Below are 18,413 nucleotides of genomic sequence, written 5' to 3'. Positions count from 1 at the left end.
TCTCCATATAAAATGGTTTATGGAAAAGCATGTCACTTACCTCTCGAACTAGAACATAAGGCATATTGGGCCATTAAAGAGCTCAATTATGATTGCAAACTTGCCGGTGAGAAGAGGTTATTTGAAATTAGCTCACTTGATGAATGGAGAACACAAGCCTATGAAAATGCCAAATTGCTTAAAGAAAAAGTTAAAAGATGGCATGACAAAAGGATACAAAAGCGTGAGTTTAATGTAGGTGATTATGTATTGCTATACAATTCTCGTTTAAGATTTTTTGCAGGAAAACTTCTCTCTAAGTGGGAAGGTCCTTACGTTATCGATGAGGTCTATCGTTCCGGTGCCATAAAAATCAACAACTTCGAAGGCACAAATCCGAAGGTGGTGAACGGTCAAAGAATTAAACATTATATCTCAGGCAATCCCATAAATGTTGAAACCAATGTTATTGAAACCGTAACCCCGGAGGAATACATAAGGGACACTTTCCGGAACGTTTCAGACTCCGAAAAGGAATAGGTATGTGGTACGGTAAGTAAACCGACTCCAAAACAGTTCTAATGGCAATTTTTCTCCGTTTTGGAATATTTAGAAAAATAGAAAAATAAGAAGCAGTCCGGGAAGGACACGGGGGATCCACAAGGGTGGAGGGCGCGCCCTACCCCCCTGGGCCCACCCCCTGCCTCATGGGCACCTCGTGCGCTCTCCGGACTCCGTTTTCTTGCAGGATATGTATTTTGGTCGGTAAAAATTCATTATATAATCTCCCGAGGGTTTCGACTCCTGTATCATGCAATTATCCTCTGTTTGTGTTTCGAGCTGTTGCTGCTGCAGATTAGAGCAAGATGTCTTCTCAAGAGTCAGTCGGGGAGAGCCGGGTGTCTCATCCGGCATCGAGATCAAGGACAAACAGCGATGCTGACCACTTTGGGCCAGCAACGGAGGAAGAGATGGAGGCTGATTTGAAGAGGATAGAGGCCATGGAGGAGGATCAAGAAGTCACTTCTCGTCTCCAAGCTGGATTCACGATGGGGGAACTACAGAGCCCGGCTATTCCAAACTCAGTTGTCCCTTCCAATGTTAGATTTCTTTCTTATGAGAATATGAAAAAGAGTGTTACTTGTTCCCCCGCAGCTATGCAACACCCTTGGGTGCAAGGAGCTTCGGTCGTTACAGGAAAGCTTCGTAAGGAGATAATGGATCTCAAGCAGCAACTCAATAAGCTCGAAGAAGAGAATCGTATCCTGAGGAGTATCATCGCCAAGAATATCACACCAACACCTGCGAAGAAGGAGATATAACCACATGGGTATGGGCACTCCCCTTGGCAACTGCCAAGCTTGGGGGAGGTGCCCCGGTATCGTATCACCACCACATCTCCTATCTTTACCGTTTTTCTTAGTTTGATCCTTTTAGTAATGTCTTGATCTAGTAGAATAAAGTTTTGGTATGATTTAGTTTTGAGTTTTGCTTTATGATCCCTCTATGTAATCGAGTCCGTGAGCTATATAATAAAGATTAGTGTTGAGTCAAGGGCTTGATTATTTTGCCATGATCTTGGGTGAATAAAAGAAAAGAGGAAAAGAATAAAATAAACAAAGAGATCATATTGATCTTATGGAGAGTAATGACTTCACATAGAAAGAGTATGATGATTAAAAGTTGTTGAGAGTTGACAAACATAGCTTTGGTCATCATTGCAATTAATAGGAAGTAATAAAGAAAGAGAGGTTTCACATATCTCTACTCCTAATGGACGAGTTGGTTGAATAGTCCCCCCACTTTCGTCCGGGTTTTTTTCGACTATTTTTTTCGCTGGTTTTTTTCGTCACCTCCCCGCCCCACCTCACCCCACCCCACGCACGCACCCAAGAAAACCACCCCGCATGAGGAACGCCGTTCCTCTCGATCCCCTTCCGTCGTCGCCGCCGTCCTCTCGATCCCATCTATCGTTGCCACCGCCGCCGCCTCTGCAAGGCAGGGCGGTTTGAATCCCGCAGCCGCCGAACTCCGGGAGATGCCGTCGCCGCCTCTCCAGGGCAGGGCGGTTTCAGTCCCTGCCGCCGAACTCCGGAAGACGCCGCCGCCACCGAACTCCATGACCCATGGCTGCCACACATCTTCCTCCACGCACGGCCGCACCCCCACCCCTTTTTCTTCCCTCCCTTCGGCCTTCATCTCTACCCGTCCCACTCCTCGGCCTTCAATGGTGATCCGCTGCCTCCCGCTCCTCGTGCTCCGATCTGACAACTGATTCACCGCCGCGCCTCGGATACGTCACGGCGACTCGGATACAGGCGACCGGCGGTGATCTGAGACCAACGAGTCGGCACCACATCCCTGGTACTTCCCTTCCCCATCTGCCAACCCTCTACCCTCCCCCTCTACAAAGGCCCGTGCGGCTCTGTCCGTCCGACCTCGACGGACACAACCATCCGGGCAGACGCGGCCATCATGGATCACGAGAACGCCGGCGCCACCGGCGCCTTGGATGCATCGCCCGTCACCACCACGATGGCACCTCGCTACTGCCGCTCGGCATGGATGGCCGCCCCAAGACATGGATAAGCTCTCGTGATCCCCAGCCCACCCCTCTCATCCCCTGAATCCGTATCCTCTGCTCGTGCTCTCCTGTTCCTCCTGAAACGACGAGGGGTAGTGCCGGCCGTGGCTCAGCAGGATAGCATAATTAAGCTTACCCTTTTTCTTTTGTGTTTGAATCAGATTTGCTGGTTCTCAGTTTTACATGCACGTATCAATCTTTCTTCTGTATGCAGGTTACACACCTGATGATTTTTACAACCTCTTCTGCAGATCTTCAGAACACCGAGCGAAATATTGGCTTGGAACGATCTTGGGTTGGCAGGGCGGCCAGACCAGGTGGCAAATGTGGTGCACGAGTCAACCTCACATCATACTGTGGTGTCTAGGATGGGCGTGGTGTAACATGACGCTTTCTAGAAGCATGTTATCGAACATCTCCACAGAATCACGAGCTTGCCTAATTCCCAAAGCATGTTATCATAAGGATGAGTACGGAGGACAACTCTCTCAATTCCCAAAGCACTAATCTTGTCCTAATTGCTCATATATTGAATCACTTTTCGCTGCAAATATGTTTTCTGTTTGATGAGCTAGAAGATGCTTGGAGGCTAAGGACAAAGAGGATCTGACGTTCACGTTCTTGGGAGGCAATCAGTACTTTGTGCACTTTGGCTGTGGATATGGGTACACATTCTTGATGTCTCGATGAATTGGAGAACAGATGTAATGGTACGTGCTCTATGCAAGGACATGAGAACAATCCTCCAAATTGAACTACGTGATGGGAGAGTAGGTAGGAAACTTTGTTCGTGTACGGGTTGCTTTTCCTGTATATAGCGGGCGCTGGAAATTTCAGTTGCGATGATAGAAAGGATCAAGGAAAAGAGAACAAGGGTGGGGCTTAAACTTCAGTACGGGTGCTTGCCGTGGTTCTGCTATGCATGTGGCTACATCGGGCATCAGGTCATGTCTTGTGCGCGTAAGTTCAGGTGGTGAACCTGTATGCTGACGACTGCGATGCTTACCACCGAGGAAGTTCGTGCAGCAAGCAGGAAGTAAGACCTGAATTTAACTAGATGACCCACAATATCTAGCAACTCAAACCATTGTCTCACATTAGAGTAATTTTTAATACAGTCATATAGCTATCCATGCTGACATGCTGTATTATTATTTTCATTGGAGGTTAATTAAGTATTTTTTTTCAGGCACCTTGGACAAATTTTGGAAAGAGGAGCATGACTCGGAGGTATGAGCCCCAGCAAGGGCCATCACAGCTGCGCTGACAAGCAAGTGTAAGTTGGTGATGGTGCCACCGTGTCAGAGTTCGGAGACTACCCTTGGAAGCACAAATTGGACAAAGTGCCTTGTGCCACTGGTGTTTCAACACCAGGGATGTGATTTTGCTCTATAGTTTGCAGTACATTAGACAATTTTGTATGCTATTCAGTAATTAATGCTAAAGTTTATTCCTACAGCTTGTACTTGAACAGGTCCCTGTTTACCGATGGCGAAAACTCATCCTTGATCCAGCTTACTTCTGCAAATGTTGACCAACAGACAATTCTCTTCATGCCTTATTCATAACATCAAATTTCTCAACCTAATGGCATCTGTCAAGGATCTCTAAAGCCGATGGATTAAACTTGTGTTTTTCTCATGTGTTCAGTATACATGGTTATCTTCGTAGGCTAATTTCACTTTTGATGAACTGATGATAAAGCGACAATGGAATCAGAAGGTGAGCTAAAAATAATCTTGTTATCTATTGTTGTTGCAAATTTTCCAGTATGCGTGTATCTATATCATAAAAAAGGAAGCAAGTTTATACCATGATTATAATGTCCTACTGATGTGCTTATTGTATCGATGAAACATCTCGAATGTATTTCTTTTTACAAATCTATTTATTTTTACTGGGCTTTTTACAAATCTAATTACTTGGATTCTTTTTTTCTTTTGTTTTATATTTAACATTAAAGTTTGCTTTTCTATCTTTTCTGATTCACAAATTACGGTCATGCCAATGGAAATGATGAATACACCTCTATAGTTGGTCGTAAAACCAGTCGAGCATCTGGCCAAACCCATTTGCGATGCAGGCCCAAAAAACTTCATCATTCATTCTGCAAGCTGCCTAAAGAAAAAACAGCACCACTGAAACATACAGTATGACTTAAAGGTAGCAATAAAAAACCATCTCTGGTTCATTAATTGGTTCAGATAATCAAATTATTCAATTGAAACATGTGAGAAATTATTATAAAAAGAATCTGGATGCATCATATTAAAAGTGGAATAGGGGCAACGGCATCGATCCTTTGTAATGACCATCTGCTGGAAGGCGATGCGGTTGGCGAGAATTTGCTTAGCTCTTTCGATGACGCCACACGGGCATTCGTGAATTCCGAGTAAGCCGCAACCCGGTTTGACAGGGCGAGGGATGCGGGAGTGGTTGACAATGAGGTGGCCCTGTCTAAGGGCACCCAGTAGACTGAGAAAGGAACATTGTTTCTGTAACACAATGATATTTAGACTTTCAGAGCACCCCTGCACTACGTGAGATTCAGAAGGTATTCAGATTAGTGTTTGCTGATATCTGTAAATTCCGTTTGTGTGAGTTTTATATTTTTCTATCCCTGTCGACGTAGTAATCCACTGTTCAATGATGTGCAGGTGGTACGGCCGGCGGATGCATCCATGTGCAAATCATCTGGCACCAAGCGGACGGAGCTGTACGAGTTGGGGCCACCAGCTGGCTGACAGCGCACACATGGGCGAGCATGAGCAACATGGAGCTAGGGAGTAAGCTGGGAGCGGATGGACGGGGCGTGAGGTAGAACGGGGGTGGGGAGCGGGCAGACCGTGGACAGAAGAGAACAACACCGGGTTTGTTAATTACTTTATGCACGATCACAGATTTATCTCTTTATTTATGTGGCTTATCAGGCTTGCTGCACGATCACAGATTTATCTCTTTATTTATGTGGGTGGACAGAAACATCCTTTCTAAAGTTTTCTTGGGGCTGTACTGACGAACAACTTGTTCAGTGATACCAACCCCTTCGAGCTCCCTCAACCCTTCGACAACACTTATTCAGTTTCTCACCACAAGTGAGTTCTATTTGCACCAACATTCGTGTTAATCATTGTACGTGCTGGTAATCAGAGTTTAGATAAATGCTACTAATGCTAGCGCTCGCCCTACATGGACAGAGTGGTGGCCGAACGATATGGTTAAATAATAAACTGACTTGGAAGAAGCAACAGAACTTATTATGGACAAAGAGAGATGCACAATTTTTCTAATCTGTTTATTATTGGTCGTTTCATGCATCGTTTAGGGTAAAAAATTCCTAGAACATGAGTTTGTCCTTGCATAATTATCCATGCTTGATGGCACTACATCGTATCAGCATACTTTAAGTTTGTCCTTGTATTATCATGTATTCAGGGGCAAAAATGCCGAGAACAAAGAAATGATGAATTGTATTGTAGTCATTCTTGTAGCTAAATATTATGTTTAAAATTGATCATCACTTGGGATGTTGCCAACTGCAGGGTCGATGAGACATTGAATTGCCATATTGCTTTTCCCTCTTATTGACATGTTAAGAATATATCTTTAACAATAGAATTTAATATTTGTGCTTTCAGGTAGTAAGAGACATGATCAGATCACTAACCAGTGATGAAGGCGTTATGTGGTCGTTGACGTCATGCTAAATGTTGGTGTAGTGCCAAATAAGAAGATACGGAACAAAATCCCTAAGCTAGACATTATGGTATAATGGAAATTTGAGGATTCTTGCCTATCATACCCATTTGTAGTCTATATCATACTGCAAAATTCCATGAACATTTGGTCCACAATATATTTTTTGTTATATGGTTCCTGCCAAAGCGTGGATGTAGGTGGATGTGGGCGCTGTGGCTGCCACCAAGGATGTAGGGGTCGCGCCCCAAGCTGCAAGTACGTGGTAGGGCGTCAAAACTGACGAGGACACGGGAGCCGCACTGCAGCATGAGTGTTTTTCATAATTTATTTAGGTATGTGAAGTCTTTTTAATGTTCACATATATGCTGAAATTTTGACATTGAAGAACCAGCAATGGAGTTGTATGTAATTTCTTGCGAGAGCTATACCATTCTTTTTAGTACTAACTAATTCCCATGAGTGCCAGTGGTGAAATTTTCAGGCCTATGAACTGGATGATATTTTCATTGCTGGCAATCTTCATCAACCTACCTACGAGGACATTGATATACTAATTGCTGCACAAGTGTTCTCAGCACCGGCTAGCAAGAAGAGAGTATGATTGTTCAATGCTCACTGTTGTAAGCTTGTTTCACGAGGAGCTTCTCAGTGTTGTACATGTAGGGTGTTGATAATATAAATAAAATCTATTTGTTCATTCTTCTACTGTACCTCCGATTCGTCCCCCACGGTTCAGTAGAGTACAGTTATGTGCTAAAGTATTAGGAAGTCATCATCTTCTAAAACATATTGTTACCTACTCAACCCAGTAAGCAAATAAAGAGTATGGTGAACTTAACACCTTTCTATCTTTATTTTTTGTTTCTCTTATTCATAGCATCTTTTCCCCATTTATAAATCTAACGGTGGTGAACTTAGACTTTGTGTAAGGAGAGCCATTCTGTTTTCTTGAACTTAACAACTCCATATATCCTTATTTATCCAGAAAGCTTTCAGACGATACTCACACCATCTGACTCTTTGAAACATATAAATGTTTTTTCAGATCTATTACAATCCAAGATTTGTTAATTAATCATATTATTTATACACATAAGTAGTATAAAGTTACCCCAAAATTGTTAATATGGTTTTGGATTATATATTATGATGCTGAAAAGGACGTTATTGGTGCCCATTAAAATAACAGTATGAAATAACCCTGCATATATTTGTTGGTTTTTAATTTAAGTCTTTCAACTCAACTGAAATTATTATTTGTACTCCCTCCGTTCCTAAATATAAGTCTTCCTAGAGACTCCAATGTGAACTACATACGGAGCAAAATGAATGAATCTACACTTTAAAATATGTCTATATATATATCTGTATGTAGTCCTTATTGAACTTTCAAAAAAGACTTATATTTAGGAACAGAGGGAGTACAACATTTACTAACTTTTATCTCCTATTGGCTATCTGGAACGATTGTGGGTATTAATGAAGAAGTCCTCGTTAGGTGGACTAGCTCAAAATGGAGAAGTATGTTGGTATTTTCGGTTGATTGTTTTAAGCATTTAAGCTCGTAGCAACTTGTAACGTCAATATCTTCGGGATGCCTTGCAATATTTTAGAAAACTATATTTTTTTTCCAGCATGGTGTGATCCGGCCTGATCTAGCGTGCTGCCCTGAGACGTCCTGACCCCATTACTTCTCACATATGGCGGTTTTCAGATAGCGTAGACACATGGAGACAATTTGGTGATCCGATTCTCTCTCCCTCCCTCCCTCCCCCCCTCTCTCTCTCTCTCTTAGTTGCTAATAGAATAATGAACAATCGATAAGACTAATATTATAGACCTCCTCCTCCTCAATCCTACCATGTATTATTCGACTTTTGTGCTAATACAGAAAAAAGTATGTTGTAAACTTGTGAGTCGTGAGCAATATTCTCTGGGCAAGTTTTAACCTGCTTATTCACAATTGATGTTGCATGTCAATCGCCCTTTCACCCTTATTTTTTATTTTAATGTCTTAGTGTATGTATAATTAGGGTTTTTCTCCGGTTGGTATTTGAATAGGAGTTGGTCGCTTCCCTTTACATCATAGTTCATAGTACAACACACACATTTCCTTTTGAGTCTTATGTGAATTTCATTTTGAGCCGATACACCAAATCTGAAGTTACATAATTCTAACAAAACTAAAAATTACTATAAAAATATAAATAAATGCCAATAAATTTTTAATCAACAAATGTTATCAAAGATTGATGTATCTACCTCTCCCAAGATAGCTGGGAGTAGCATGTTCTAGAAGATGTGTTTTGCTGCTGCAGTTTCTAAATGGTAAATTGTATGGTTTCAAGTGCCTAAGTTCATATGCAATAGTTTGCCAGCCAATTGCACATTGCAATTAAGTTTCTGGTTATAACTTCTTGGAACATTTTTTAAAAGGGAACAAAATCATCCATGTGTTAATTTTAATTAAAGGAGAATAGCAATGCACACGCTTTCACGAGACAATCGATCTTAAGCATAAAAAAACATTCAAGTGTTATTATCATTTGTAATGCAATGCACAATAAAGAGGTCAATATTTGTGTACCACCTTTATTTTGTGCATCAGATATGATAACCCTTTTGTGTATAGGGTAGAGTTACATTTTATTATCGAAATACATTGCAAGCGAAGTACATTACAATTACTTTGGCTATATTTTCTATCTATATGAAATTTACATGCAACCAATACAAATTATGAAAAGCCCGTGGCAACGCACGGGCAGTCTACTAGTAAATATACTATCTTGGACATCTAAAGAGTTGATGTTGGACAAGGAAGACAACGTAATGGGTTATGTTTTCTTATATCTGAGATAAAGTATATTGTCATGGATCATCCAACATGTTGAGCTTGCCTTTCCCTCTCATGCTAGCCAAATTCTTTGCACCAAGTAGAGATACTACTTGTGCTTCCAAAAACCCTTAAACCAGTTTTGCCATGAGAGTCCACCATACCTACCTATGGATTGAGTAAGATCCTTCAAGTAAGTTGTCATCGGTGCAAGCAATAAAAATTGCTCTCTAAATATGTATGATTGATTGATGTGGAGGAAATAAGCTTTATACGATCTTGTGATGTGGAAGAAATAAAAGCGACGGACTGCATAATAAAGGTCTATATCACAAGTGGCAATATAAAGTGACGTTCTTTCGCATTAAGATTTTGTGCATCCAACCATAAAAGCGCATGGCAACCTCTGCTTCCCTCTGCGAAGGGCCTATCTTTTATTATTACCTTCTACCTTATGCAAGAGTCATGGTGATCTTCACCTTTCCTTTTTACATTTATCCTTTGGCAAGCACAGTGTGTTGGAAAGATCCTAATATATATATCTAATTGGATGTAAGTTGGCATGAACTATTATTGTTGACATTACCCTTGAGGTAAAAGGTTGGGAGGTGAAACTATAAGCCCCTATCTTTCTCTGTGTCCGATTAAAACTCCGTAACCACAAGTATTGCATGAATGTTAGCAATTATGAAAGACTAAATGATAGTTGAGTATGTGGACTTGCTAAAAAGCTCTGACATAGACTCTTTCTGATGTTATTGTAAATTGCAATTGCTTCAATGACTGAGATTATAGTTTGTTAGTTCTCAATAAAGTTTCTGATTCATACTTTGCATTGAGAATAGATTATTACTTGAGCATAAGAAATCATATGACAATATCCATATATGTTGCTGTTATGAGAATAATCATGATGCCCTCATGTCCGTATTTTATTTTATCGACACCTCTATCTCTAAACATGTGGACATATTTATCGTTATCGGCTTCCGCTTGAGGACAAGCGAGGTCTAAGCTTGGGGGAGTTGATATGTCCATTTTGCATCATGCTTTTATATCGATATTTATTGCATTATGGGATGTTATTACACATTATGTCACAATACTTATGCCTATTCTCTCTTATTTTACAAGGTTTACATAAGGAGGGAGAATGCCGGCAGCTGGAATTCTGGGCTGGAAAAGGAGCAAATATTAGAGACCTATTCTGCACAACTCCAAAAGTCCTGAAACTCCATGAAAGTCATTTTTGGAAATAATAAAAAATACTGAGCGGAAGAAATACAAGTGGGGGCCTACACCCTGGCCACGAGGGTGGGGGCGCGCCCTACCCCCCTGGGCGCGCCCCCTGCCTCGTGGGCCCCCTGTTGGCTCTCCGATGCCCATCTTCTGCTATATGAAGTCTTTCGTCCGAAGAAAAATCATAAGCAAGCTTTCGGGACGAGACTCCGCCGCCACGAGGCGGAACCTTGGCGGAACCAATCTAGGGCTCCGGCGGAGCTGTTCTGCTGGGACACTTCCCTCCGGGAGGGGGAAATCATCGCCATCGTCATCACCAACGCTCCTCTCATCGGGAGAGGGCAATCTCCATCAACATCTTCACCAGCACCATCTCCTCTCAAACCCTAGTTCATCTCTTGTATCCAATTCTTGTCTCTAAGTCTGGGATTGGTACCTGTAGGTTGCTAGTAGTGTTGATTACTCCTTGTAGTTGATGCTAGTTGGTTTATTTGGTGGAAGATCATATGTTCAGATCCTTTATGCATATTAATACTCCTCTGATTATGAACATGAATATGCTTTGTGAGTAGTTACGTTTGTTCCTGAGGACATGGGAGAAGTCTTGCTATTAGTAGTCATGTGAATTTGGTATTCGTTCGATATTTTGATGAGATGTATGTTGTCTATCCTCTAGTGGTGTTATGTGAACGTCGACTACATGACACTTCACCATTATTTGGGCCTAGAGGAAGGCATTGGGAAGTAATAAGTAGATGATGGGTTGCTAGAGTGACAGAAGCTTAAACCCTAGTTTATGCGTTGCTTCGTAAGGGGCTGATTTGGATCCACATGTTTCATGCTATGGTTAGGTTTACCTTAATACTTCTTTTGTAGTTGCGGATGCTTGCAATAGGGGTTAATCATAAGTGGGATGCTTGTCCAAGTAAGGGCAGCACCCAAGCACCGGTCCACCCACATATCAAATTATCAAAGTACCGAACGCGAATCATATGAACGTGATGAAAACTAGCTTGACGATAATTCCCATGTGTCCTGGGAGCGTTTTCCTTTATATAAGAGTTTGTCGAGGCTTGTCCTTTGCTACAAAAAGGATTGGGCCACCTTGCTGCACTTTATTTACTTTTGCTACTTGTTGCTCGTTACCAATTATCTTATCACAAAACTATCTGTTACCTATAATTTCAGTGCTTGTAGAGAATACCTTGCTGAAAACCGCTTATCATTTCCTTCTGCTCCTCGTTGGGTTCGACACTTACTTATTGAAAGGACTACGATAGATCCCCTATACTTGTGGGTCATCATAGAGCACGCCACTCAACATTGAAGACGGCTCAGGCCGGATGTGACCTCTCACTGCCTCCGCCATTGAAGCGGCGCGCCGGCCATGGGAGTCGCCCGCTTCACATCTCCGGTCTCTGTACCTGTTCAATGCCGGAGACGCGTGACTGGATGGGACGGGACGGATATCTATCACGTATGTTCAATGCCCCATCTCTCCGTATGCTGCCATTAAGCAAGCTCGCCGGCCGAAAAACCCACTCCAGCGTCCCGCATTAACGTCCGGCTTCACCGAAATCCACTATTTAAGAGCAGCCACTCCCGGCTATGTCCATAGCACAACACATCCGCCCCACATCCTCCTTCTTTCCTCCACATCCGCCATGACCGCTACCGAGAAAGCACTATGGGACAGTCTGTTGCTGAAGATGAACCACTCGGTGGCCAGCCTTGCAGCCACATGGCATAGCCGCCATGCCAGGCAGATCGAGTCCAGCTTGCCGGCCAGCTCACCCGAGGCCTCCGATGATGAGGACAACACCATGATGGAGACGGGCTCCGACAACTCCGCCCCGGCTCCCGCGCCTCCTGTGCATGTCGGCTTCACCATGGAGCAGGAGCAAGCGCACTTCAAATGCCGCCATGGCAGAGGCCCGGCCTGTTGGGGAACGCAGTAATTTTAAAAAATTCCAACGCACACACAAGATCCATCTAGGAGATGCATAGCAACGAGAGGGGAGGGTGTTGTCCACGTACCCTCGTAGACCGAAAGCGGAAGCATTATGACAACGCGGTTGATGTAGTCGTACGTCTTCATGATCCAACCGATCCTAGTACCGAAAGTATGGCACCTCCGCGATCTGCACACGTTCAGCTCGGTGACGTCCCATGAACTCTAGATCCGGCTGAGGTCGAGGGAGAGTTTCGTCAGCACGACGGCGGGATGACGGTGATGATGAAGTTACCGATGCAGGGCATCGCCTAAGCACTACAACGATATGACCGAGGTGGAAATCTGTGGAGGGGGCACCGCACATGGCTAAACAATCAACTTGTGTGTCTATGGGGTGCCCCCCTCCCCCATATATAAAGGAGTGGAGGAGGGGAGGGCCGGCCCTCTCATGGCGCACCCAAGGGGGGAGTCCTACTCCCGGTGGGAGTAGGATTCCCCCTTTCCCTAGTAGGAGTAGGAGAAGAAGGAAGAGGGAGAGAAGGAAAGGGGGGCCGGCCCCCTCCCAATTTGGATTGGTCTTGGGGGGCGCGCCCCCACCTTGGCCGCCTCCTCCTCTCTCCCACTAAGGCCCATTAAGGCCCAATGACTCCCCGGGGGGTTCCGGTAACCCCTCGGTACTCCGGTAAATGCACGAACTCACCCGGAACCATTCCGATGTCCAAACATAGCCTTCCAATATATCGATATTTATGTCTCGACCATTTCGAGACTCCTCGTCATGTCTGTGATCACATCCGGGACTCCGAACAACCTTCGGTATATCAAAACACATAAACTCATAATAACGATCGTCATCGAACGTTAAGCGTGCGGACCCTACAGGTTCGAGAACTATGTAGACATGACCGAGACTCGTCTCTGGTCAATAACCAATAGCGGAACCTGGATGCTCATATTGGTTCCTACATATTATACGAAGATCTTTATCGGTGAAACCTCATAACAATATATATTGTTCCCTTTGTCATCGGTATGTTACTTGCCCGAGATTCGATCATCGGTATCTCAATACCTAGTTCAATCTCATTACCGGCAAGTCTCTTTACTCGTTCTGTAATGCATCATCCCGCAACTAACTCATTAGTCACATTGCTTGCAAGGCTTATAGTGATGTGCGTTACCGAGAGGACCCAGAGATACCTCTCCGACAATCAGAGTGACAAATCCTAATCTCGATCTATGCCAACTCAACAAACACCACCGGAGACACCTGTAGAGCATCTTTATAACTACCCAGTTACGTTGTGACGTTTGATAGCACACAAAGTGTTCCTCCGGTATTCGGGAGTTGCATAATCTCATAGTCATAGGAACATGTATAAGTCATGAAGAAAGCAATAGCAACTAACTAATGATCATCGTGCTAAGCTAACGGATGGGTCAAGTCAATCACATCATTCTCTAATGATGTGATCCCGTTAATCAAATGACAACTCATGTCTATGGCTAGGAAACTTAACCATCTTTGATTGAACGAGCTAGTCAAGTAGAGGCATACTAGTGACACTCTGTTTGTCTATGTATTCACACATGTACTAAGTTTCCGGTTAATACAATTCTAGCATGAATAATAAACATTTATCATGATATAAGGAAATATAAATAACAACTTTATTATTGCCTCTAGGGCATATTTCCTTCAGTCTCCCACTTGCACTAGAGTCAATAATCTAGATTACACAGTAATGATTCTAAAGTCTTGGTGTTGATCATGTTTTGCTCGTGAGAGAGGCTTAGTCAACGGGTCTGCAACAATCAGATCCGTATGTATCTTGCAAATCGCTATGTATCCCTCCTTGACTTGATCGCGGATGGAATTGAAGCGTCTCTTGATGTGCTTGGTTCTCTTGTGAAATCTGGATTCCTTTGCCAAGGCAATTGCACTAGTATTGTCACAAAATATTTTCGTTTGACCCGATGCACTAGGTATGACACCTAGATCGGATACGAACTCCTTCATCCAGACTCCTTCATTTGCTGCTTCCGAAGCAGCTATGTACTCCGCTTCACACGTAGATCCCGCCACGACGCTTTGCTTAGAACCGCACCAACTTACAACTCCACCGTTTAATATAAATACGTAGCCGGTTTGTGACTTAGAGTCATCTGGATCAGTGTCAAAGCTTGCATCGACGTAACCATTTATGATGAGTTCTTTGTCACCTCCATAAATGAGAAACATATCCTTAGTCCTTTTCAGGTATTTCAGGATGTTCTTGATCGTTGTCCAGTGATCCACTCCTGGATTACTTTGGTACCTCCCTACTAAACTAATAGCAAGGCACACATCAGGTCTGGTACACAGCATTGCATACATGATAGAACCTATGGCTGAAGCATAGGGAATGACTTTCATTTTCTCTCTATCTTCTGCAGTGGTCGGGCATTGAGTCTGACTCAACTTCACACCTTGCAACACAGGCAAGAACCCTTTCTTTGCTTGATCCATTTTGAACTTCTTCAAAACTTTATCAAGGTATGTGCTTTGTGAAAGTCCAATTAAGCATCTTGATCTATCTCTATAGATCTTGATGCCCAATATATAAGCAGCTTCACCGAGGTCTTTCATTGAAAAACTCTTATTCAAGTATCCTTTTATGCTATCCAGAAATTCTATATCATTTCCAATCAACAATATGTCATCCACATATAATATTAGAACTGCTACAGAGCTCCCACTCACTTTCTTGTAAATACAGGCTTCTCCAAAAGTCTGTATAAAACCATATGCTTTGATCACACTATCAAAATGTTTATTCCAACTCCGAGATGCTTGCACCAGTCCATGAATGGATCGCTGGAGCTTGCACACTTTGTTAGCATCCTTTGGATTGATAAACCTTCGGGTTGCATCATATACAACTCTTCTTCCAGAAATCCATTCAGGAATACAGTCTTTACATCCATTTGCCAAATTTCATAATCATAAAATGCAGCATTTGCTAACATGATTTAGACGGACTTAAGCATCGCTACGGGTGAGAAGGTCTCATCATAGTCAACTCCTTGAACTTGTCGAAAACCTTTCGCAACAAGTCGAGCTTTGTAGACAGTAACATTATCGTTAGCGTTAGTCTTCTTCTTGAAGATCCATTTATTCTCGATGGCTTGCCGATCATCGGGCAAGTCAACCAAAGTCCACACTTTGTTCTCATACATGGATCCCATCTCAGATTTCATGGCCTCAAGCCATTTCGTGGAATCTGGGCTCATCATTGCTTCCTCATGGTTCAGAGGTTCGTCATGGTCAAGTAACATGACTTCCAGAACTGGATTACCGTACCACTCTGGTGCGGATCTTACTCTGGTTGACCTACGAGGTTCATTAGTAACTTGATCTGAAGTTACATGATCATCATCATTAGCTACCTCACTAATTGGTGTAGTAGTCACAGGAACTGATTACTGTGATGAACTACTTTCTAATAATTAAGGGAGCAGGTACAGTTACCTCATCAGGTTCTACTTTCCTCCCACTCACTTCTTTCGAGAGAAACTCCTTCTCTAGAAAGGATCCATTCTTAGCAACGAATGTCTTGCCTTCGGATCTGTGATAGAAGGTGTACCCAACAGTCTCCTTTGGGTATCCTATGAAGACACATTTCTCCGATTTGGGTTCGAGCTTATCAGGTTGAAGCTTTTTCACATAAGCATCGCAGCCTCAAACTTTAAGAAACGACAACTTGGGTTTCTTGCCAAACCACAGTTCATAAGGTGTCGTCTCAACGGATTTAGATGGTGCCCTATTTAACGTGAATGCAGCCGTCTCTAAAGCATAACCCCAAAACGATAGCGGTAAATCAGTAAGAGACATCATAGATCATACCATATCTAATAAAGTGCGATTACGACGTTCGGACACACCATTACACTGTGGTGTTCTGGCTGGCGTGAGTTGCGAAACTATTCCGCATTGTTTCAAATGAAGACCAAACTCGTAACTCAAATATTCTCCTCCACGATCAGATCGTAGAAACTTTATTTTCATTTTACGATGATTTTCCACTTCACTCTGAAATTCTTTGAACTTATCAAATGTTTCAGACTTATGTTTCATCAAGTACATATACCCATATCTGCTCAAATCATCCGTGAAGGTCAGAAAATAACGATACCCGCCGCAACCCTCAATGTTCATTGGACCACATACATCAGTATGTATGATTTCCAATAAATCTGTTGCTCGCTCCACTATTCCGGAGAATGGAGTTTTAGTCATCTTGCCCATGAGGCATGGTTCGCAAGTACCAAGTGATTCATAATCAAGTGATTCCAAAAGTCCATCAGAATGGAGTTTCTTCATGCGCTTTATACCAATATGACCCAAACGGCAGTGTCAAAAATAAGTTGCACTATCATTATCAACTCTGCATCTTTTGGCTTCAATATTATGAATATGTGTGTCACTATGATACGTCTCCGTCGTATCTACTTTTCCAAACACTTTTGCCCTTGTTTTGGAATCTAACTTGCATGATTTGAACGGAACTAACCCGGACTGACGTTGTTTTCAGCCGAATTGCCATGGTGTTATTTTTGTGCAGAAATAAAAGTTCTCGGAATGACCTGAAACTTCACGGAGATTATTTTTGGAAATAATAAAAAATATTGGCGAAAGAATCAAGGCCAGGGGGCCCACACCCTGTCCACGAGGGTAGGGGCGCGCCTACCCCCCTGGGCGCGCCCCCTGCCTCGTGGGCCCCCTGGTGCTCCACAGACCTCAACTCCAACTCTATATATTCGTGTTTGGGGAGAAAAAATCAGAGAGAAGGATTCATCGTGTTTTACGATACGGAGCCGCCGCCAAGCCCTAATCTCTCTCGGGAGGGCTGATCTGGAGTCCGTTCGGGGCTCCGGAGAGGGGAATCCATCGCCATCGTCATCATCAACCATCCTCCATCACCAATTTCATGATGCTCACCGCCGTGCGTGAGTAATTCCATCGTAGGCTTGCTGGACGGTGATGGGTTGGATGAGATTTATCATGTAGCTGAGTTAGTTTTGTTAGGGTTTGATCCCTAGTATCCACTATGTTCTGAGATTGATGTTGCTATGACTTTGCTATGCTTAATGCTTGTCACTAGGGCCCGAGTGCCATGATTTCAGATCTGAACCTATTATGTTTTCATGAATATATGTGAGTTCTTGATCCTATATTGCAAGTCAATAGTCACCTACTATGTGTTATGATCCGGCAACCCGAAGTGACAATAATCGGGACCACTCCCAGTGATGATCATAGTTTGAGGAGTTCATGTATTCACTATGTGTTAATGCTTTGGTCCGGTACTCTATTAAAAGGAGGCCTTAATATCCCTTAGTTTCCAATAGGACCCCGCTACCACAGCAGGGTAGGACAAAAGATGTCATGCAAGTTCTTTCCCATAAGCACATATGACTATATTCGGAATACATGCCTACATTACATTGATGAATTGGAGCTAGTTCTGTGTCACCCTATGTTATAACTGTTGCATGAATAATCGCATCCGGCATAATTCTCCATCACCGATCCAATGCCTACGAGCTTTTCACATATTGTTCTTCGCTTATTTACTTTTCTGTTGCTACTGTTACAATCACTACAAAGCTATCACTGTTACTTTTGCCACCGTTACCGCTACTATCATACTACTTTGCTACTAAATACTTTGCTGCAGATATTAAGTTATCTAGGTGTGGTTGAATTGACAACTCAACTGCTAATACTTGAGAATATTCTTTGGCTCCCCTTGTGTCGAATCAATAAATTTGGGTTGAATACTCTACCCTCCAAAACTGTTGCGATCCCCTATACTTGTGGGTTATCACACTACTATCGAGATTCAACAAAAATAGACCACTCTTCAAGGGTGCATGATCATAAAAGATATTACTCATATAAATAGAACAACCATTATTCTCGGATTTAAATGAATAACTGTCTCACATCAAACAAGATCCAGATATAATGTTCATGCTTAACGCTGGCACCAAATAACAATTATTCAGGTCTAAAACTATTCCTGAAGGTAGATGTAGAGGTAGCGTGCCAACGACGATGACATTGACTTTGGAACCAT

At 42.9% G+C, this 18,413-nt stretch overlaps 1 long non-coding RNA gene across 1 annotated transcript; it reads left to right on the top strand.

Moving 5' to 3' along the window:
• Positions 1–5,244: 5,244 nt before the first annotated feature.
• On the top strand, positions 5,245–6,958 carry LOC120969366 (uncharacterized). The gene is made up of 3 exons (XR_012189030.1): positions 5,245–5,658; positions 6,202–6,594; positions 6,729–6,958. It is a non-coding gene; the product is annotated as an uncharacterized lncRNA (long non-coding RNA).
• Positions 6,959–18,413: the final 11,455 nt, after the last annotated feature.

The sequence above is a fragment of the Aegilops tauschii genome, chromosome 7 (genome assembly GCF_002575655.3).
Source record: "Aegilops tauschii subsp. strangulata cultivar AL8/78 chromosome 7, Aet v6.0, whole genome shotgun sequence".
Lineage (NCBI taxonomy): Eukaryota > Viridiplantae > Streptophyta > Magnoliopsida > Poales > Poaceae > Aegilops > Aegilops tauschii.
The sequence above is the reverse complement of the archived record's forward strand: the minus strand, read 5'-3'. Positions and strand labels throughout refer to the sequence as shown.